At 42.0% G+C, this 24,329-nt stretch overlaps 1 long non-coding RNA gene across 2 annotated transcripts in view; it reads right to left on the bottom strand.

The window, feature by feature from the left end:
• The window catches only part of LOC135320688 (uncharacterized), a 52,524-nt gene extending 29,120 nt beyond the window's left edge, over window positions 1–23,404 (bottom strand). Inside the window, exons 1-6 of one of the 2 annotated variants that reach the window (XR_010379949.1) lie at window positions 23,201–23,404; window positions 13,646–13,922; window positions 11,572–11,766; window positions 10,517–10,803; window positions 7,846–7,960; window positions 2,800–2,899 (exon numbers count right to left, since the gene is read on the bottom strand). This is a non-coding gene — a long non-coding RNA (uncharacterized LOC135320688). Of the gene's footprint in view, window positions 1–2,799; window positions 2,900–7,845; window positions 7,961–10,516; window positions 10,804–11,571; window positions 11,767–13,645; window positions 14,097–23,200 lie in introns of those variants that run through there. The other variant, XR_010379948.1, reaches the window with a different exon arrangement.
• Window positions 23,405–24,329: the final 925 nt, after the last annotated feature.

Raw genomic sequence — 24,329 nt, 5'->3', positions numbered from 1 at the left:
GAACAATACCAAATAAACAATCTAACCCACCAGCTGAAAGAACTAGAAACAGAAGAGCAAAAACACACAAAAGTCAGCAGAAGGAAGGAAATAATAAAGATCATGGAGGAAATAAATAAAATAAAGATTAAAAAAATAGAGAAAATAATCAATCAAACCAAAAGCTAGTTTTTTGAAAGAATAAATAAAATCGACAATCCTCTGGCCAAACTCACAAAGAAGAATAAAGAGAGAGCACAAATTTGCAAAATAAGAAAGGAAAATGGAGAAATTACAACAAATACATAGAAATACAGAATATCATATGAGAATATCATGACAAACTACATGGAAAAAAATGGATAACCTAGGGGAGATGGACAAGTTTCTGGAAACATACAGTCCACTAAGACTGAATCAAGAAGAAACTATCCACTTGAACAAATGGGTCACTAGGAATGAAATTGAATTAACAATAAAAAACCTCCCTACAAATAAAAGTCCAGGACTGGACAGCTTCACCGGGGAGTTCTACCACACATACAAAGAAGAACTCATACCAGTCCTTCTCAAACTCTTCCAGAAGATTGAAAAGAAGGAATATTCCCAAACTCATTCTATGAAGCCACTATTACCCTGATACCAAAACCAGGCAAAGACACCACCAAAAAAGAGAATTACAGACCAATATCACTGATGAACACAGATGAAAAAAGTCCTTACCAAAATACTAGTAAATAAAATCCAACAGCACATAAAAAAGATAATATATCATGCTTAAGTGGGGTTCATCTCAGGGACACAAGGGTGGTTCAACATATGAAAATCAATCAATGTAATACTTCACATCAACAAGAGAAAGGACAAAAACCACATGATCATCTCAATAGATGCAGAAAACTTTTGATAAAATTCAACACCCATTTATGATAAAAATTCTCACCAAAGTGGGTATTGAGGGAACATATCTCAACATCATAAAAGCTATATATGACAAACCTACAGCCAGCATAGCACTCAACGGTGAAAACCTCAAAAGATTCCCACTAAAATCTGGGACAAGTCAAGGATGACCACTATCACCACTCCTATTCAACATAGTCTTGGAAGTCCTGGCCACAGCAATCAGGAAAGTAACAGAAGTAAAAGGGGTCTAAATTGGAAAAGAAGAGGTAAAAGTGTCACTATATGCAGATGACACGACAATATATATAGAAAACCCTAAAAGGTCCACACAAAAACTACTAGAGCTGATCGAAGAATTTAGAAAAGTAGCAGGTTACAAGATTAATGTTCAAAAATCAGTTGCATTTCTTTACACAAATGATGAGTCAACAGAAAAAGAAAGTAAAGAAACAATCCCCTTTAAAATAGCACCCAAAGTAATAAAATATCTAGGAATAAATCTAACCACAGACGTGAGAGAATTATACACAGAAAACTATAAACCATTGGTGAAGGAAATTAAAGAAGACTTTAAAAAATGGAAAGGTATCCCATGCTCTTGGATTGCAAGAATCAATATTGTTAAAATGGTCACACTGCCCAAGGCAATCTACAGATTTAATGCAATCCCTACCAAATTATCCTGGACATATTCCATAGAACTAGAACAAATCACAATAAAATTTATATGGAACCATCAAAGACATAGAATTTCCAGGGCATTACTGAAGAAAAAAAGAAAGAGGCTGGAAAAATAACTGTCCCAGACTTGAGACAATACTATAGAGTTACAGTCGTCAAGACAGCATGGTATTAGTACAAAAACAGACATACAGCCAAATGGAACAGAATAGAGAGCCCAGAAATGAGCCCAAATACTTTTGGTCAACTAATATTCAACAAAGGAGGCAAGAATATACAATGGAATAAAGATAGTCTCTTCAGCAAGATAAACATAAGACAAGATACAATAAACCTCCTAGGAGAAAATACAGGCAAAATATGTGACATACATCTCAGAAATCTTCCCCTAGGGCAGTCTACCCAAGCAATAGAAATAAAAGCAAGAATAAACAAATGGGACCTAATGAAACTTACAAGCTTCTGCACAGCAAAGGACACCTTAAGTAAAACAAAAAGACAACCTACAGAATGGGAGAACATTTTTGCAAATGAAACTAACAAAGGCTTGATCTCCAGAATATATAAGCAGCTCATATGACTTACTAAGAAACAACCAAATAACCCAATCCAAACATGGGCAGAAGACCAAAACAAGCAATTCTCCAAGGAAGATATACAAATGATCAATGGGCACATGAAAAAATGCTCAATATCACTAATTATCAGAGAAATGCAAATCAAAAGTACAATGAGGTATCACCTCAAACCAGTCAGAATGGCCATCATTCAAAAATCCACAAATGACATATGCTAGAGAGGCTGTGGACAAAGGGAAACCTCTGACACTTCTGGTGGGAATGCAGTTTGGTGCAGCCACTGTGGAAACAGTATTGAGTTTCCTCAAAAGACTAGGAATAAAATTGCCATATGACACAGGAATCCCACTCCTGTGCATATATCCTGAAGGAACCCTACTTCAGGATGACAGCTGCACCCCAATAAACATAGCAGCACTATTTACAATAGCCAAGACATGGAGATAGCCTAAATGTCCATCAATGGATGACTGGCTAAAGAAGTGGTATATTTATACAATGGAAAACTACTCGGCTATAAAAACTGACAATATAGGGCCATTTGCAGCAACGTGGATGCTCCTGGAGAATGTCATTCTAAGTTAAGTAAGCACCGTAACAAGGAATAAAGAGAAGTTACCTCTAAGTACAGTTATTTTGATTAAAATATACATACAGAAAGCAAGTCACCCCCACGACTGCTGCCAGGAGGAGCATCTGAATGTAATAGCCCAGCCCAAGCAAAGTAGATTCCGACCTTCTCTCCGTAGAATTTCCTGCAGAAAGACAGAAGGTAGCTTCAGAAGACACACATATTCACTCTGTAGCTTCATCCTCATGTTAATTTCTATTTTCTTTGTTTTTTGGTGGGGCATAATTAGGTTTATTTATTTGTTTTTTAAATGGAGGCATTGGGGATTGAACCCAGTACCTCATGCATGCTAGGCATTCACTCTACCACTGAGTTATACCCTCCTTCCATCAAACTAATTTCTGATTCTAAATCAAGGGGGCTTTAAATTTAAACCTCTGACTCAATTCACACTTAAAACATATGCGTTTTCACAGCAGCCCCCAAATTCTACAGTGAAATAAGAAGTATTTTACGTATCATAGAAATACAGATCACTGGTTCACCTGCTGAAGAGAGATAAATGAGAACAGAGCAAAGGAGGGGACGAGGCCGACTCCGGAGCAGATGCAGGTGATCATCACCACTCACTGGACAGTCTGGTACATTCAACAAATCCCACCAAAGATCATTCTTAACAGGCTTGACACAAGTCGACTTCAACTACTGGCTCAGTCATCTGCGTCTGCCTTATCTCGGGAACTTCCCTGGAGCAAATGCATCGTAAACCACAGATAATAAGGAAATGGCTGATAATGATAACAACTGGGAGTGCAATGTCTCTCTGACAAAATATTTATAAAACTCATGTGGGAATGGGAGATGGCAGGAGGGATGTGGCTGAGTAAGGAACTGCCCTGTATTCTTTGTATCTAGCACGTCGGCTGTTCCTAGGTTTCAAAAACCCTTCAATGTTACTCAGTTAATCTGGAGTAGATGGAACAGGCCAGGGAGGCAAGATTAGAAGAAAGGAGGCAGGGCACGAAGCGGTGCCAGGCTGGTCCTGAAAGGGAGACAGACACAGACAGGCAGACACAGAGGGCTTAGGGATGAGGCAGAACAATGAGGAGGCGGCTCAGGTGTGTTTGCTGCTGCTGATACTTCCCTCAGCTGGAGCACTGCTGACGCGGCAGTGCTGGGTAAAACCTGTGACTTTCCTCAGCTCTGAGTTCTCTTGGAAGCTTCCGGCTCAGTCTGGAGCTGAGATGAGCTCCGAGGGCTTAGCCTAGGGGGGACTCAGCTCTGAGAACAGCCTGGAGTCCTGAGAAACTTCACGCAGGAACCCCTAGGGCTGGACCAGCGCTCACAGGGCTGCTGTGAGACCAGCTCCATCGTCAGAGACCTGGGCGTGTACCATTCCATGGGGAAAATGGCTGAGCCCGATGCCAAATCAGATAGGAGGGACAAAGTGTGTTCATTCTCATGTGACTGGTCTTTGTGGCCTGGCTCACAGATGGCAGGCTCAGGATGGTGTCTGGCAGAGAAAACCCTGGCAATGGGTTTGAGATGTCTTGGACTCTTTCTTGTTAAGCTTTTTGTAATACATTCTTATCAACTATCCATCCTGAAAATGCCACATTCAAAACTGAAAGAATGTTAGAAGTTGCTTGCTCCAACTGGTCAATGGTAAACACACCCTGCTACAGTTAGAGAGCTGGTCAGGCAGCCTCTGCCTGCATATTTACAATGACGGAGAGTTCATTACTTCCAAAGGTTACATGTCGGCAAGAATGTCAGAAAGAACTTTTGAACCTTAAACAGATGTCTGCCCCCTAGTCCTTGCTGAAAGGCTAGAAATAATGAGGATCCCTTCAAATGTAGTTTTGTCTGATTGTTATCTCTCTCTGTCAAAAACACCCCAATTCTTAACATCAATTTTTCAAAATTCAGCTTTGATTTCTTTTTATCAAACTTATACCATGCATTCATTAAAGAGTCAAACAGTTCTCGAACACCGATTGTAAAAAGGAGCAGTTCCCAACAACCGCCCCATTTCCTGGTCAGAAGCAACAATGTTCAGCTCCTACTGCTGACTCTTGGAATAAAAACTCCCTATTTCTGACTAATATCCTTGTAACACAGCCTACTGACTTTTTCAGCTTTATGTATCACCTATTTAACTTTCTATTTTGGAAAATGAATATTAAGCTCTCTTTCAAACCACATCTCCTCTACACACCCAAACCTTCATTCTTCCAACCTTTTGATACAAATACATTATAATTTTGATCAGCTCAGTATCCTTGCTTTACATTATTAGGACTCTGTACAGACTGTTCACAGCTGTAGCAAGTTGTCTGCTAGGCTTACTTTTTTATTCCCTACTTTGTTTTTCCTGGAGTTAATAATTGTCTTGGTGGTTCATAGCTTAGATTTCTCTGCACTTAACAATTCAAACCCATACCTTCTCCTAATGAATAACTTTCTCAATACTTTCCAATTCATTGTCTACAAATTTCATCTCCTTGAATAAATCTCTTCAGATCTCCTTCAACCTGGATTAACGACATGCTAGTCTTGTCACAGAGCTCAAGGGGCCACTAGTGGGAAGCAACAAGGGAATACATGGACCAGGAGAAGGGAACAGATCAACATAATTTCCTTTACAAAACATACGTAAAATAGTGGGAAAATTGTTTTCTTTACAAACACAAACACACACACCAACCCCAAAAGCCCATAAAGAATGATTAAATAGCCATCAAACCCATTGCCCTGCCATCAAATTCTGTATAACATAAAACAAATATAACAGAAGGAATATATCATATAAATATGAGTCTCAAGGGGGATGGGGTACACTCAGTGGCAGAGTGTGTGCTCAGCAAGCATAAGGTCCTAGATTCAATCTTCAGTACCTCCATTAGAAAAAAACATTAGAAACAATAGAAAAATGTATCAACTTTAAATATTTACAAATATATAAACTTCCTCTTTTAAAACTGTTCTACAGGATAATCCGGGTTAATGAGAAAGTGCCTCTTCATGACTGTGATCCTGCTGATAATTGTGGGAGGAAATTAGAGTATGACCACATGAAATAAAATCCCTTATGAAATAATGATCCCGGGTGACAATCATTATTGGCTGCTGTCATCACAAAAAAGAGAGTCAACTGGACATTATGTACCTTATGACAGGAGTACAAAACTTCATATAACAAATATTCTTGCACAGAGTTGAACCTCAATCAGATCAAGCTTTTAGGGGAGGATCAAATCACTTAGCTAAAGCCAATACATAGGATGGAGAAATAAGTCTAACCACAGGGGAGAATGAAATCAACCAAACAGGAAATAGAGAAATCCCTCAGCAATTTCAAGGAAAATGAGAAACAGGAAAATTATAGATTAGAACCCACTTGAGAGATATGCTAGCTGCAATGTGTGAACTTAGTCTGGATCCTGATTTCAACCCCAAAACTGCTTAAAAGTGTATTTTTGTGACAATTAGGGAATTATTTTGTAACCCTAAAAAAAAATGAATATTCCAATTGTATTTGAAAGAGACCTTGTCATTTCACTAATGAAAGGTTAAGCTATGTAGGATTGCCTTCAAAATGATCCCGAAGTGGGGGAGGGGAAGAGGTGGAGATGAAAGATGCAACAACAGTGACTCTGAGTTGATAATTCTGGAGATGGGTGACTGATACAGACAGGCTGGCTGTGCTGTTCTCTCTACTTCTGTACGTGTTTGAATCTTTCCATAAAATGTGAAACAAACAAAAAGACTTCAATGATTTAAAACCCTCACTTGGAAGGTTAAGAGGTTTGCCCAAGTAGGTGGGCATCTGAATGGGGCACTGAGATTAGGAAGATCAGGCACCTGGCTCCAGGCCGACCTGGGGCTACCTTGACCCTTCTCTTCTCCTCACCATCCACAGCCAGCCCATAACTGCATCCTGTCAGCTCCACTCCCCAAACGCATTCTCCCTGGCTCCCACCATCTCTCATCTGGCCCACTCCAAGAGCCTCCTACAAGGCCTCCCTGCTTCCTGGGTCCCTGCAATTCATTCTCCACATTATCTTTGCAAAATGTGAGAGAAAATTACCTTAGTGTTTAAACTATCATGACTGCTTCTCACTGCACTTAGAGTCTACACTACTTTCTGTGCTCCTGATGCCCTTCTAAACCTCGCGTCTCATCACTCTCACCAGCGCTGGCTCCAGTATCTACTCAAACCTGCTGAGCACATTTGTGCCTCGGGGCAATGGACAAGCTGCCTCTATTCCTGGGGTGACTTATCCCAGATCCTCAAAGTCCAGCCTCCTTATCACCATCTCAGCTCACATGTAACCTACTCAAAGATCGCTTTCTTGACTCACTTCCCCCCAAGTCTCCCATCTCAATACTGTATTATTTCCTTCATTTCAATCTGAAATTGTTTCCTTATTAGCCCGATTATTTTTGTTTGCTCAGTTTTCCTTGGCCTCCCTCCTCCCAGCAGCCTTGCACAAACAGCATAAGCTCCCAGGGAGCAGCCGGCGCTGATGCTCTGAGAATACACACGCTGAGCGCGACATTACAGTCACGTGGTGTAGTGAAATGGTGTCGAACAGCAGATACAGCTAAGCAGTGAGAATACTTCTCTTATTTTATAATTTAAGTGAAACCTAACATTTACTCCTGTTTAATGAAGAATTTGGTAGGCCTTTGTTCCCAGTTCCTGGACGGCAACACCTAAAGCCTTGAAATTTCCCAAGATAGGAGTGTCTTTACTATTCATGGTGGACCCTTGGATGGCTTGTGTTCATGAGATGACTCAGGATGGGGACTGGCCAGCCAGAGACACCAACCATGTGATTAGAGGAGTGGGGCTTTGAGCTTTGTGACAAGTGACTGACCATCAGGAGAGGTAGGGGCTCAAATGTTAGGGCTTTGACTTACAGTTAGTGTTTGGGGTAGCCATGTCAGTAGTGACCCAATAAATCATGTGTTTGTAATAAAGCCTCCAGTAAAAACTTGGGGCAACAAAGCTCAGAGCTCCTGTGAGCTTCCTGGTTGGTAACACTCTTGGAGGACTGTCACACTCAGAAGCCATGAGGGCAACCCTGAGCCCTTCCCACTGGAGTGCTCTCCACAACAGCTCACCTGATGAGATCTAAGGGCTGCTTCTTGTCTATGCTTCGAGGAGGAGCACATTCCCTGTACAGAAGGCCCTGTTCGCTGGAGCAGCTGAGGTCCTCTGATGGAGGCTGAAGTTGCACTGGGAAGCAGAAGCAAACAGGTGAGCGTCACTGTCACCACGTGTTCACATGTTCTGCTAATAAAATGTGGTGCTAACACTTTGTGGTCATTTGTAAATAAGGGGCCCTCCTTTGCCAGAACGGATGGAGGTACCATATAATTTTTCATAATTCTCACCGAGGATTAATACTAACCCCTTGAGGGTCATTTGCATACGTGGCTGGAAAGGAACACTTGGATGTTACAGTCCTGGGACCACCGTGGGTACCTGGTGAGGGCCTTGCAGATGCTTAATGTCCTACAACCGGGCCAGTCTTCCACAGCAAAGAAAACTAGGCCACCCAAGTGCCCAAACTGCTTCAGTGGAGGCAGCAGCCCCCTCCTTGGACACCCAGAGGAACCTGGAGTCTGGCTGTTTAGGGGCAGGGTCAATTCTAAAACCCAGGCTTTTTTGTCCCCACAATTCAGTAGTTATTCGGTGACAGCACATGGAATATAAACAATAAAGAAACTTGACATGATGTTATATATTTAGCTTACTCAAGAAACAAAATTTAAATCCAGTCATTCTCCTTCCCACCTGACCTACTTTCCTTTCTCCTGTACTAGAACTAGATTATTACCCACCCAGCCTTAGCATGGGTCCTGACTCCACTTACCTCCCTCTCAAACACCACATGAGATGATTCCTCAGCCTGGATGTGGAACCAGCAATTACAACAGGCTTTAGTGGAAAAGAAATGGTTGTGTGCAGATGCCAACTAAACACTGTAGAATCCTGGTTTCCCACATTAGTAATCATGACAGCTGTTTGCAAGTGTCCCCAAAGTTCATTTCAGAGTCTCACTGCTAATTTTGCTGGGATATAAATATAAAACATGTGGACTGCTGGGCTGGACTGCTATGCTGAGTCTCTGATCCAGGAAGCTCAGTGTCTGCTCCCTGCAACCAGCTCCCTGTTCTGTTCATGCATGTGCATCAAGCAGCTGTTTAGTGTCCATTTTAACATCTTAGACAGTGCATTTCAGTATGGTCTTCATCCACAAATACGTGTACCACACAGTAGTAATGATCAATCTCAGTCTTTGCTTTCTTTTGTCTTAGAGAGTCAGATAAATGGATAGCAAGGTAACAAAGTCATAGAGCGCTATAATATAGTATTTCCTTTATTTCAATGACAGGATTTATTTAAAGAGCTTAGATATAACATCTTTGCATTTATGGCATCATTTAGCGTCTGAAGCTCTTACATTTTACAAACTTCATTTCATGCGAGATGTTGTCAGTTAGAGAAGTGCTTCTGAATTTGAGGGGTTGCTGTCATCTCAGATGGAGTCCCTAAAAAATGTCAAAATTCTGCAGTATTGTCATCATGACAAGAACTCAGACAGATGAAATTTGGAAAGCCCTGTGATTTACTAGTGCACAGACAGAAAATGGTATTTCAGAGGGAAAAAGCCTGAATTACAGAAAATGATAAATGAAATGGTCTAACATGCATTTCCCTTACAAAGAACTAATACTTCTTTGGTTGATAATAACATCTGTCAGTAATTATGAAAAGAGCTGGCAGATGCATAGTACTTACTATTAGCCAGGGCTGTTCTAAAATTCAAGCAGATTCAATAATCCCCATAGCATCTCTACGAGGTGGGTACTATTATTATCCCCATTTTATTGATGAGGAACTTGATAAACACACAGGCTAAATGACTTTTACAAGGTAGAGAGCGAGAAACCAGCACAAGTGTTCCAGCCTGAGTCTACGCTCTTGGTCACTTCTACCTTTTTTTTTTTTTTTTTTGGTGGCAGGGAGATAATAAGGTAATTCTGGTGGGGGGTGGGGAGGTAATTAGGGTTATTTGTCTACTTTAGAGGAGGTGTTGGGGGCTGAACCCAGGACTTTATGCGTGCTAAGCATGCGCCCCATCACTTGAGCTGTACCCTCACCTCTCGAGTCTATGCTCTTAGCTGCTAATCCACACTGCCCCACATGGTAACTCTGGGGGAACTACAGTTCATTCATTCACTCACTTGTTAAACTCAGCCTTCCTGGTGCCTGGGATTCAGCAGTGAACAAGACAACATGGTTCCTGCCCTAAATGGGCTTGTCGACTCCTGACATATTATCTTCATTTTACCCAGGAAGAAACAAGGTCAAGAAGACTCACCTTTTCCTGTTAACACCGGAGGATACATGAAGTGCTTTATTTCATTTCTGCCATTTGACTTACACCATGGGAAGGGAAAGCTGCCTTGCAGATCCCGGAGCTCACAAGCCTGTTAATCCTGAATTTTTTTTTAAAACTGTCCCTTACTTGATACTTGATCTGAGAAAGGATGAAGTAAACCTAAATAGATTCTAAGAGAGCGTGTGGTTTATACAGGGTAAATAACCAGCCACTGTTTACTATCCTAACAGGAATCTGTAGGCATATTTCTTTTCTTTCTCTTTTTTCCTTTTTATGGGCAGCTTTTAAAAACCAAACCAAACCAACAAAACCAAATCACTTATAATTCAACAGCAGGTTCTAAATCACCCCCAAGACAGCAGCTAAACTCGGTTTAGACTTACAGTGCGGCTCCTGGTGGTTGGATTGATGAATGTATCCCTATCCTGAATATAAAAGTCGTTCACGCAGCTCTTCTCAAATAGGGCAATGAAAAACTCTTGTTCCGATTGTTGACACTTTCATCCACTTGGAGGACTTTCATAAAACAGCTGAAGGTATCAAAGGCTGAGGACAGGGTTTTCAGATGATTGAGATTCAGAGGCAATTTTATGTACAGTATCTCAGCTTATGTACAGAGCACCTCCCACAGGGTGTGTACTTTTGCAAATACAAGCTTGTCATCCAAAACCTATATTGGGAGATTGAAAACCAGGAAACTATTTTCACATTTTTAGTACACAGATTTTTCTTACATTGCTGGTAGTTAAAGCACTTGTGCAAACACACACAGATATGACACTGGTAAAAGTGAAGATATAATAAAAATAGATTTGCAAACCATCATACATTTTTGCCTTAAAGTTAATTTCTTTGTTGAAATTACTGAAAAGTTATTTAAAATCCTTACAATTCATTCATAAAATAACCAATGTTTTAGATGAAGAAAAGTAAACTTGTTAACTTTTAGTCCAAATTAGTAACTAAAAATAGAAACACGAAAAAATTCTTTGCAGGGGCATTGTAATGACAAATTTTTAAATTTCTTAAACCTAGGACTATTTACATATCTGTTCAATATAATGTTAAACAGCCATTAAAAGGGATTTAAAAGAATTATATTTATTGATATGGAATATATAATAAAAGGAAAAAGAAAAAAATGTGAAATAATAATTTTCATTTTTGGAAGGGAAAAATATCTACATTTGAACAAAAAAATGTTTAGAAGGATTTTAAGATTCTTTATGTATAACTAAGGTACAGATGATTTTTAATTCCACTGTTTTTAATTCCATTGGATTTTAATTCCAATGTTCTTTCATTTTCAATTTTGGGGGAAATTTTTATAATAAAAAAACCTTAAAATTGTTCTTGCATAAATACATTAATAGATATATTTATGACTACATTCTCTGGCTATTAAAAAAGATCTCCTAGCTTTGGTTCTGAAACATACATTCCATAATGCAGATTCTGACTGACTCGCCTCCCAGTCCAGAGCGAAGGCACGGCTAGGGTGATATGTTTCAAATATCATTCCAGGGAACATGCAGGCTCCCAGCCAACGGCTGCAAAGCGACTGACACTGATCTGCTTGCTCCCAGCTGCAGACCATCACAAATGAGTTTAGATTCATAGGCTCAAGTTTTCTCTGTCAAAAGAAATCAGAAAATGTTAGGCTTTTACTTTCACCAAGGGAACAAGAAGTTGTTTGATTTTCTTTTATAAAAAAAAAAAAACAACAAACCAATTTGAACCTGAAGAAAAGACATTTGCTCAAAATACCACAGTAGCAATGAAGGTGCTCTGGCTAGCAGGGACTTGTTGGATTCCTGTGAGTGCTGGACTCCTCACATGGAATTCCCTTGGCACTCCCGAAGGCCTGTGGTTGTCCCCATGGGTTTGTGGCCATATGTGGTGCACAAAAGTCTCTGGCTTTGCCACAATTTCAAAGCCTTTTTTGGCTTATGAAAGGCTTTGCACTCAAATGGAGTTTTCTTGAGTCCACTCACTGATGTCATTCACCAGAGTTATAGTCCAGATCTGACATTCTAGACTCTTAAAATCTTGCAGACATTCAAATGGTTCAGGTTTGGATGTGTATTCACCTCTGCAGGCCTGGACCAAATTCGATAAAGCCACCCGGACATGTTCAGCAAAATGCAAAGACATTTTTCTTTCTGCAAGATTGAAATGTCTGTGAAGCTATAAAAACTTCTACATCTACAAAAATAGGGAACCAACTCATCAATAACTTATCTATCCATAATGCATGGACATTTGAAAAAATACTGTATTTACTCCAATTAAATTCTATCTGGCTTTTGCCAAATTGTGTCCTAAACTGTAAGGAAAGTATATAAATGTAGGAATTTTTGACCTTTTAAGAGAAAAAGGAACCCTCCTACTTGGTAGGTGGGAATGTTAATGTTGCAGCCACTATGGAGGACAGTATAGAGTTTCCTTAAAAAACTGAAAATATACTTCCGTGTGATCCATCAATCCCATTCATGGGTATATGTCTGGAGAAAAATATAATTCAAAAAGACACATGCACCCCAGTGTTCACAGCAGCACTATTTACAATAGCTAACACACTGAAACAACTCAAATGTTCACTGGCAGATGACTGGATAAAGAAGTTGTGGTATATTATATATATATATGTATATTTACATATATACACACATATACACACACATATATACACATGAACACACACACACAATGGAATACTGCTCAGCCATTAAAAAATTAAATAATGTCTTTTGCAATAACATGGATGGACCTACAGGGTATTATGCTAAGTTAAATTTGTCAGAGAAAGAAAAACAAATATTCTATTTATTAACTTATATGTATATCTAAAAAATAAAACAAATTAATTACTATAATAAAACAGAAATAGACTCACAGGTACACAGAACAGACTGGTGGTTACCAATGGGGAGAAGGAGGAGAGGGAGGCAGGAAGGGGGTAAGGGATTGAGAGGTAAAAAGTACTATGTATAAAATGGACAGGTTACAGGGCTGTATCATACAGCACACGGAAATATAGCCATTATTTTCTGGTGACATTAAATGGAATATAATATATAAAGATGTTGAGCCTCTGTGTTGTACACCTGAAAATAATATGATGGAAATCAACTACTTAATTATAAAATATTCAATCAAAGTTTTTTTCATATTATTTGCAATAAGTTAGAAGCCAGCACTGTCAATAGAAACATAGTGCAAGTCACAATTTTCCAGTAATCCCATTTAGAAAATAAAAAGGAACAAGTGAAATAATTCCAGTAATAATTATATTTATCCCAAAATATCCAATACACTATCATTTCAAAAGTGTGATTAACACTTTGAAAACTTTTAATAAATATTTTAGATTATTATTGTTGTACGAAGTCTTGAAAATCTATTATGTATTTTCCACTTATAGAACATCTCATTTCACTATAGCCACATGTGGCTGGTGGCTACCATACTAGACAGAGCAGATTACACCATTCACACTTCTGATAAATTACCTGCTCTTATTTATTTAAAAAACTTCCAGAAAAGGCTTTAGATATTCCCTATATCTAACAAAGCAACCTTGACGGGTGAGGAATATCTTCATTATAAAGTAAAAAGTAAGGTAAGAGAGCCATGGTTACATGTAAGTTAATGTAACAATTCCTTCTTAATTCATTCAGGACTTTACAATCTTTCTTCATATTCCAAGGATTCACTGTCACTGTGCAATGTTTTTCACTATAATCATCTTTGGAATTGAGAGGCTTCTGATGACCCTGCTTTGTGCATCTGTACATAAAAGAAAATAACAAAACAGAGAAAAAGACCTTATTAAAGATAATTTAGGGGGGTATAGCTCAAGTGAAAGATCATATTCTTAGCATGCACAAGGGCCTGGGTTCAATTCCCAGAACTTCTTATAAAAATAAAATAAATAAAAACCTAATTACCACCCCCTGCAAAAAATTAATTAATTACTTTAATTAAAATAAAAAAAGATAATTTAGTGAAGCCTTATCAGGCTACAAGAGCTACAATGAATGCCCCTCCCCCATTAATTTAGAAGAAGTTTCACAATATTTCCCAACAGAAAGGCTAAAATATAATTCAGAACACTTACTGATGGTCAGCATCATTTTAACAAAAATGTAGATAATTACCTCCCTGCTGTCAAAGCTCTGTCAGAGATGGGCACAGAAAATTTAGTAAAAATTATTTTGCAACTACCTTTGAAAGAAATGCTGAGAAATGATCTTTTCTGTTGGAAATTAGCCTGCTTTTACATTCTGCAGTAGGCATACGTGTTTACAAACCAGGCAGGAACTGGATCATATTTTACACATACTTTAGAAACTGATTTGAATTTTGCTCTCTACCTGCAAGGCTATTTCTTAGGTAATAACATAAGCTGGCCACTACTCTAAATTTTGTTTCCCTGTTTGCTTAATCCTCACAACTCTGTAAGCTGCTATTATTACACCTATATAACAGATATAGAGCTTGAGACAGAAAATAATTTGGGTAACTTGGTAAATGGTGGAGCTGGGTAAGACTGCAGCCAGTCTGACACTGAAGTCCATTCTTCTCACCGATGTCTGATACTGCTGCCTACATTCAGCAATGACCGCTGATTTCATATTTAAGTGTGTCATTTCTAAAAGTGCAAAGCTATATTAGTACTGCTGTATAAATTATTCTTTTGAGATGTGATTGCCAAAAAACAAAAACAAATAAAATCAGGGTGCCAATGAGGGGAGGGCAAACTGCATATGAACGGACACAAGGGGACTTTTTGAGGACACAGTTGCACAACTCTAGAAATAGCTAAAATGGCTGACTTGTACAATTATAATATGTTAATTGTATGGCCTGTAAATTACACCTTAATACAGCTATTAAATTAAGAAACTGAGATACCAAATTAAGACTAAAACACATACATATATCACACATAGTACAACAGGCAAATATCATTATTTACTGCACCATTTTCCTTCATGAAGCTTCCTTTCCTCACCTGTTCCTGAAAGGATGATTCATTTTTAAAATAGCCTTTTAATTTATTCAGCAAATAATTTTTGACGGCCTACTATGTACCCAGGACTACTCTAGGCACTTAGAATAGATCAATAAACAAAACAAAAGTCCTGTCCTCACGGAGCTTGGTTGGAGTCTAGCTGGGGTGGGGGGTGGAGATGACAATTCACACAACAGAGCAGCAGAGGAGGTGGCATGTTAGGAAAGAGGAACCATGGAAAGAAGTAAAAAGGGCAAAGTAAAGAGAGTTGAGGGTATAGGATGAGGGTGATGTTGTATTAAATACGAGAGCAGGGCAAACTGTGAACTGAGGTTAGAACTAAGACTAGGAGGTGAGAAGTCCCAGGTGGACGGAATAACAATCACCAAGGCCAGCGTGACCTCGCATGTTCCAGAATGGGGGCACGGCTGGAGCTGCGGAGAAGGGTTAGTGCAGATCCTGTATGGCCTTGGAGGACATTGTAAGGACTGTGGCTTTTACCCGGAGTGAAATGGGGAGGCACTGCAGAAGGACGACACAATCTAACTTAGGTTTTCAAGGCTCACTTGACTGCTGGGTGAGAATAGTGCAAACGGTCAGAGATGAAAGGTGGGAAGCTACTGAGAAGGGCTATGCAGGAGGAGAAGACAGTGGCTCAGGGCAGGGAAGCAGCAGTGGAAGCAGGAGCCATGGTGAGAAGTTGCTGGACTCTGGATATGTTTTAAAGGCAGTGTCAAACCAGATCTATTGACAGAATTCATGTGGTATGTCAGTGGAAGTCAGAATAACTCCAAGATTTTTGACCCAAGCAGCTGGAAGGATTAAGTTTCCACTAACTGAATGGGGGAGGCTGCATAAAGAACCAGTTTGGGGGGTAGGAGGACCAAGAGCTCAGTTTTTACACATGTTGGTTTTAAGATATCAGAGTTCCAAGTGAAGATGCCAAATAAGCAGAATATTATAAGAGTCCAGAGTTGGAGAGAAAAAGTCTAACGGGAGACAGAACTGTGGGAATCATTGGTCACACAGGTGGTACAGGAAAACATGAAACCCAGGTACTCAAACATTAAGATACCCTGGCATTAACCATAGAAGTTATCCTTGAGGGCCTGCCTACTAGGTGAGGATATCAGTCCTATTTCCCGACCTCTCGAGTTTTAAAAAGGAACTTACAAATGAATTCGTGCAAGACACTGCCTCCAGTGGGTGGGATCAGAGCTGGAGTCGGAGAATGGGATGGTGCACGCTACTCCCTACGGCAGATTGTGTGTGTGTGTTTGTGTTTGTGTGTGTGTGTGTGTGTGTGTGTGTGTACGCATGTTTGTGTGAGCAGGGGGATGAGTTACACCTGTCTTAAGAAAAAGAGCTAGAAATTCTAGAAGCCGAAAGATGAAAGAACATCCAGATCTGGTAGAGGGAACAGGGGAAACACTGTGTACTGTAAGACATATCCCCATAATGCCATTTCCCACCATTCTTTTATCAGGAACACAGTTGGAAAGGGGGGAATTATGTAGATAAGTGTGATGTACACAAACTTTCTGACTATGTAACACTAAATATTTACATATGTAGCAAGTTAATGATATTTATATCTGCTTCAAGTTTAATAACAAGTTCACAACAGAGGGAAAATAAAATATTGAGGACTGGTAGAAGTATCCTAGAAGGCCTTTCAATGCTCAGAATGGAAGCAAAAGCGGCTTCACCCCACAAAGAATGTCATTAAGAGTCAAGAATGTTTATATTTGCTTAAGAAATTGAGAGTTACAACTTCCTGCTTTAAAGAGTTAACTTTAAGACAGATACCATACTATAAGCAACATCTATACTGGTGTTTTCTTAAAGCTATTTTTAGTTCCTGCTTGTTCTGATGTACTCCAGAAACTCTGCAAAGAAAACCTTCTATTCAAAGGCTTAAAGGAATAAAAAAAGAAATAACACCGCATTCTTTTAAGTGTTCTCTGTACTGAAAGTCATTTGCAAATGCAGCACCCTGCCACATATCTACATTTTTGACAATAAAGACTTTTGTGCAATTTTTCAATTGCTATGTGACTTTGCGTCAGTCTCTCACTCAGAAGCAGAATGGAGTACCAGAAAATGGCACATCATGTCTAAAACTACAGATGTGGAATATGAACTTACACCAGGAAACAGCTAAGTGGGAGGGTAAGGTTTACCTTTTAAGTTACCGTAAGTGCAGTTACACCTTCTCCCTGCTTCCCCTGTGAAGTGAAGAACTAGTCTTTTCCAGAAAAGCTCTCATTCTGAGTACTGTCTTCTTTAAAATATTTGGAGATTCTTTTTTAAGGTTCTTTCACTCTTAAGTCTTTCCCCAACTCTACATCCCATAACAAGTGTTAAAATTATCCAATAGCCTATTGTTACAGAACATACTCTACAAAAGCTGAGGTTTCCCAGGGCTTGGATCCCACAACTCTGCTACCAGATTATCCTAAAGCCTTCCTTCCATAACTGGCTCTTCTGCCAATTCCCAGCTGCGGGCAAATTCGGCTTCTCAGCCCAGTTAACTTTCTAACTCTGCCTACGAACACTCTACTGCCAGTAAGGGAACTCTAAGGGAGCCAACAAAGCCCCTAGTGAGGGTTGCCTCCTTCAAACAATCAAGAGGCCATCACCAAGCAAATATTTAAACCTACTGCAAAACTTCTGAAGACATCTTACAAACAATATAGTTTATATAGATTCATACTATTTGCTCTGAAATAGTGATTTCCAATGGAGGGAACAAAGGACCACATGACCCAAGCAATTATTTAAAACTGCACATAACTATCCCTCTTCACGTGAGGATTCAGTTAAGCCTGTCTTATAGGTCTAGGTGTAACAGAATGGCAGCACCTCTAGCAGTAGGGTGAAAAGCAGCGAGGTAGACTTTTAGTGAAAGGGAGTGATGTAATAGGACCCACCGCCCACTTACCTCCCACCACAGGACAATCAGCTCAGATCGAGAACAAACACTTTGGGAAACAGAGGTTGTTTATGTTTTTATGGTTTTCTGGTGGAAATAATGCCCTGAGTCACGTGAAGTTGTGGCTGCAAAATTGAAAAGGAGACCAGACATTTTCACATTCAGGACACAAATAATCAGCCCCCGAGTGGTCACCATATCTGCTCTCCCCTTTGCCTGTTCACCCCAAAACTGCAGGACTCTCCTGCTTGCAGTGACACCCACCATTTCTCACAAATTCCTGCCAAGTTCACGTCAGCAGCTGGTGGTGTCAAAGTCAACATTTGTACTGCTCTGAAGTCTCTCCATTACTTTATATCCTTCTATTTTCTCTGTTGTTTTCCTAGCTACACTTGCATTCAGAAGCTGGTTAACGCACTAACATTGACTCTGTAATCAGTCCAGGATATAGGAAGAGAGATTCAACTGTAACCAGTCCCAGAATAATTGTCATGCCACTCTAGTGTCCCAATAAAATACTCTGGCATCCCTCATCTCACCCAAAGAACCACCGCATTACTTAGAGGTTGTAAAAGTAGAGGGTTTCTCTACTGGGAAACACTGGCTTGTGGTAGAGTCTTGATTTCAGTTTTTGCAACTAGTTACAGGCAAAAAGACATGGTCTGCAAATTTTCTTCAAGCGTTTGGAATTTAAACTTTTATTAGATACAGAGCCGGCGGACTAACCGTAATCTATGAACATATGGTCATATTATAAAATAATGTCCATGTCTGCCTTACAGCCATGTAAGAACTTGAATTACACCTGCATCCTGTAGGCCTTTAGAATTGGATGTGAAGCATCCTGTGTTAAAAACCTCCTATCCAGTCACAGAACACCTTAAAGACAACATCACATTAATGCCACTGAATACATTAGTATAGAACTTGTATGGTTAAGTTACATCTCCAATTTCCCAGAGCTGGAAAGCAGATGCCTAGAAAGGCTGGAAAAGCCCAACTACCAAAACAGCTCAAAAGTTGAAGCAGACTCCTGCACCTCCCAGGGCAGAAGGCGGAGGGTGGAGGGGGCATTGCCAACCACACTGTCCTCCCCCAGGACGTGGCATGTGGGGAAGCAGGCAGGAGTGAGTGGCTGGGACTCAGAGGTGGAGAGGTGATGAAAGCAGGAGTGGAACTGCTCTGGTTCTAGAACAACAGAGCTGTAAAAAGCTCGGCTTCAGTTCAACCCGCTTCCTCTCCCACTTCCCCTCCCACCTACGTGACAAACAGAGCACAGTCAGGCACTTTCTGCCCATGACGGTGACTACTAGCAGGAAAGGGACCAGGATAAAAGCATGTCCTACAAAAGATCAGTCTGATTTTAAAGACTGTGTTATAATCAATGAACAGCAGTGTCAGAGTGGGACACTTGTGAGGCGCTCAAATAGGGAGGAAGAGGCTGAGGATCCATTTCCAGCACTTCCATGTCTTTCATCACTCCTATTTCTGACCTTTCCTTTGCCACGTTTTGTAGCACTGCCATCACTGGCAGGTAAAGGGGCAGCAATGAGACTTGGCCGTTTGGCTGATGGGGCTACATTTCCCAGCACTGGAATGAAAAGGCACTGGAAGAGGAGCAGCTGGAAGATGTGAACCGCGGTCCTGACCTGTGCCAAACACTAACCAGGTGACCCTGGGTTAGGCTGTTAGTCTCTCTGGGCTTCTGGCTGTTTACTTATAAAATAAGGTTTTGTCATTGCACAAATATATCCAATATGAAATGTAACGTGAAATTCAAACATAATGACAACTCACCTGCTTGCCTCAGGGAACTGTACGAGCACTGAACACTATGTGAATGTAAACACAGAGTTAAGAAAACTGTTGAGGTAAAGCGCTAAACTGAACATGGAGATAAAGTTTTATGGATTTTCTTGGCTTTCTTTTTTAATTGCAACACTGAATTAATAGTTATTAGCTATACTCCACACCACCACCCCTGCGAATAAATAAAGTAGGTTAGCACTGCCTGGATGCCTGCTATTGCCCGATGCTAAGCAGGGTGAGGGTATAAAGGAGGCTGAACAAGGGAGTCTTCTCCAGTTACCAGCTAAGTGAGGAGACACATTGGAAACCAACCAGCAATGGTACCAAGTCAGTACTCAAAGCCTAGATTACAGGCTACCTATCATGAACAGTGCAGAAATACAAAGAGGAGCTAGAAGTATTTGGAGTAAATAGGGAAGACTCAATGAAGGGGATGGGGCTCCAACTAGTTCTCAGGGCAATTCTAAGCTGTTTTAACTGAGGACTGGATAGGAAAAAGCTGGTGACTCCTGGTTTTTAATAAGGCACAGGTTACCCTAGGAGGCTAAGTCACATAATGATTGGAACACATAAGGTAAGGCCAAAATGATGAAGGTTCGAGCCTACCTGTCTGAGATCTGGTTGTGGTAAGTCTTTGACTTGACTCTAGATGTTGGAGGGTCAAAACTGAAGGTTGACTGAAAGGGGGGGAGAGAATATCCAAGAATTCAGCAGAAGGAAAAATTCTTGTATCAGGGATGAACGCTCTTCATCAGAGTATCAGCAATCAGAATAGACATTTGAAACCAAAATCATACAGTTCCAGAAGCCAAGAATATGTGGAGGGTGGTGAGAGAAATATAAATCAAAGACCATTCCAAGCCTTTGGGTATTCAAGACTTGAAGAATGATTATGCAACTGAATAAATGGATATGCTGCAAGAAAAATGATTATGAAATCAGCTTTAGACATGTTGAATCTGACATATGAGCTAAGAGTAGGTGTTCTCTAAGAAGCTCAAAATTCAAAACTGAAGCACAGATCTAGAGTACAGGCTTAAGATGCAGATGGACAAGACATGATAAATCTCCTAAAAGAAAACATACGCAAAACATTATCTGACATAAATCTTAGCAACGTTCTCCTAGGGCAATCTACCCAGGCAATGGAAATAAGAGAAAAAAAACAAAAGGGACGTAATTAAACTCATAAATTTCTTCACAGCATAGGCAACCATAAGTAAAACAAAAGGAAACAACAACCTATGAATGGGAGAAAATATTTGCAAATGATACGACTAACAAAAAAGCCTTAATTTTCAGAATATATAAACAGCTCATACAACTTAAAAACAAAAAAACAAACAACTCAATCCAAACATACGCAGAAGACCTAAACAAGCATTTCTCCAATGAAGACACAAATGGCCAATAGGCACATGAAAAATTGCTCGATATCACTAACAAACAGAGAGATTCATATCAAAACTACAATGAGGTATCAGCTCACACCAGTCAGAATGGCCATTGCTCAGAAGTTCATCAATGATAAATGCTAGAGAGGCTGTAGAGGGAAGGGTACCCTCTTACACTGCTGGTGGGAATCCAGTTTGGTGTAGTCATTATGGAAAGCATGGAAATCCCTCAAAAAACTAAAAGTATACTTACCCTATGACCCAGAAATCCCACATCTGGGTATATAACTGGAAAGAACTCCAATGTGAAAAGATACCTTCACCCCAGTATTCATAGCATCACTGTATACAATAGCCGAGACATGGAGGCAAGCTAAATGTAGCAACAGATGACTGGATAAAGAAGTTGTGGCATATTTATAGACTGGAATATTACTCTACCATGGATAGGACAAAATAAAACCATTTGCAGCAACATGGGTGGAGCTAGAGATCGTCATTCTAAGTGAAAGCAGCCAGAAACAGAAAAATACCAAATGATATCACTCATATGTGCAATCTAAAAAAAGAGAGAAAAAGACACTGTGAACTCATCTACAAAACAGAAACAGACTTGCAGACTTAGTAAACAATCTTAAGGTTACCAGGGAAAGGGGATGGCAAGGGATATATTTGGGAGTTTGAGATTTACAAATGTTAGCCACTATATATAAAAATAAATTTTAAATAAAATTTCTTCTGTATAGCAGAGAAACCTATGTTCATCATCCAGCAATAAACTATAATGAAAAAGCCTATACAGCCACCAACTGAGGAAGCAAGAGAAGAAAGGAGAGTTAGTTATGCTGGGCTAGAGCCCACTTCCAAAATCATTGTCAGCCACTGAGGCTGCCCCGAGGGCACTGAGCACTCCTCCCAGGGACAGACTGACATGACATGCGTCCTGTGAAACTGGGGCAGCAGAGGCCGTCCACAGATCTGGCCCTGGGGGAGATGGGAGCAAGTCCACCTGCTCCCCTTGGGGAAGCACCCCTCCCCGCAGACCCCGCCTCCTGACTGCACCGCTCCTGCCTCTCAGGAACCCACTGACTTGAAAACAAGTGATCCACGAACCTGGGGCAGCGGCAGGGAGATGGGCAGCGACCTGGCAGGCTGGTCGACTTGCCCCCTTCTCTCCCACGGCCTGTCCAGGGCTCGGCTTCTGCTGCTCCAGGCAAGGTCTGCAGGTCAGCCTGCTTCTGGAAGGAGGGCACGGTGTGGTCGAAGGCAGTGGCGGGTTATGGGGTCTGCCCATGGGAGCCCGTGGATTGGCTTCAAACTCCCCAGCGCATGGCCTGAGTTTGGCCTCTGCTGCCCCAGATTCGTGGAACTCAGGTTACAGGCCAGCCTGCTCCTGGAAGGCAGGTGCTGTGCTGTCAGGGAATGGCGGCGGCTGCGATGGCGGGACTGGGGCTGCCCTGTGAAAGCGCGGGGTTTGAGACCATTTCCCGCTGTTGCTGCAGCCATCCCAGCACACTGATCACACTGCGCCCACCTCCCAGGGGCAGCCTGACCTGTAACCTGAGTCACAAGAACCTGGGGATTTAGAGGCCGCCCCCAAGGTCAGGCCGCGGGGAAGATGGGATCAAATCCAGGGGCTCTCATGGGGCAGCCCCCATTGCATCCGAGGCCCCGCGACCGCACCACACCCGCCTCCCGGGAGCAGGTCATGGTCTGAGGGCCAATCAGAGATGCTCCGGAGCCGTCCGGTGCCCTCCCACCTCCCGGGGCAGTACCTGCTCTCCTAAACCCGGGTATAAGCGGCGGCAAAAACGCGGGGTTCAGGAACTACTAATAGCGGGGTTACCACTAACCAGAGCGGCGGCTGGGACCCGCCTCAGGGTCCTAACGGGACGCGCGGCCGTGACCTCACCTCCGCAACCCTCCCTGTGGGCCTCCTCAGTCGCACAGCCCTGGCGTCACCCGCCGGCTTCGAGCAGCACGCCCCCACCAGCGCCCCCTTAACTGCCCGGCAGCGGCAGCCAAACCAAGGGCAAGCGGCGGCCCAGACCCCAGGCCGTGTTCCTCTTCCAGGAGCTGGTCCAGGAGCAACCGGCTGCAGCCAGCTTCCACGCGTTCTGGGCGGGTTCCGGCATCCGCGCGTCTGTCCGTCTGCGCGTGCGCGCCCCTCCTCCTCCTCCCTCCTGCAGCGCAAACTGCTCGGGTGTGTCTCCTGCTTTACCAGACCTGGCCACTGGGGCCGGGAGGAGCCAGGTGGTGCCCCTCCTGCTCGTCCCGCCGGGTCTCCATCCTCAGAGCCTTCACCCCGCCACCGACTGGGTCCTGGCACTGAAATAGAACCACGACTGCCCTGGGCCAGGCCACACCCCACCAGCCCCACTTCCCCTGCTCACCTTCCCCTCCCTGTTACTACCCTCCCACCCCTGGCCAGGCCCAGTCTCCCACCAGACCTTAAAGACAGGGCTTCTTCTCCTCACACCGAGGTCTGTGCCCTGACACTCCGTCCTGCTTGGTCCTAACCTATGGCCCCTACACCCTCATGCCTCACCACAGGACCCCCAACATCCTGAAACTATCCCCCTCACCTCTCAGCCATGTCAGTTCCAATCTGAGAGGCCCCACACTCCTCAACCTATACCCCCTCACCATGGGATCCCCTTCACTCTGAGTGCACCCCTACCCTAAGCTCACTCCCTCACCCCTCACCCTGTGGTTGGGGTGGGGAAATCTGAGCTCCAGTAATGATGACTACTGCCACCAGCGGGGGATCCAGCCTAGTGTGCACCTTCATAGTTAGTGTCTGAGGCTACAGGGCGAGGCAGGCTGGGCTGAAAGAGGTTCCAATTCCCGCCCTGGCACCCTGATCCCCGCACCCTGTGTCTCATCTGACCCGATGGGTCAGGGTGATCCCAGGCTGCCAGCCAATGGCCTGTGGGCCTTGGGTGGTTGATGGTCCTGATGGTGATCTGGACCCCTAGGGCGGAGGCACTGGGCACGTGGACCTTTGGGGTGGGGGAGTTCAGAGGGTGCACTTGAGCCCA

Source organism: Camelus dromedarius, unplaced genomic scaffold, assembly GCF_036321535.1.
Source record: "Camelus dromedarius isolate mCamDro1 unplaced genomic scaffold, mCamDro1.pat HAP1_SCAFFOLD_114, whole genome shotgun sequence".
In the NCBI taxonomy this organism is placed as follows: Eukaryota; Metazoa; Chordata; class Mammalia; order Artiodactyla; family Camelidae; genus Camelus; species Camelus dromedarius.
The sequence above is the reverse complement of the archived record's forward strand: the minus strand, read 5'-3'. Positions and strand labels throughout refer to the sequence as shown.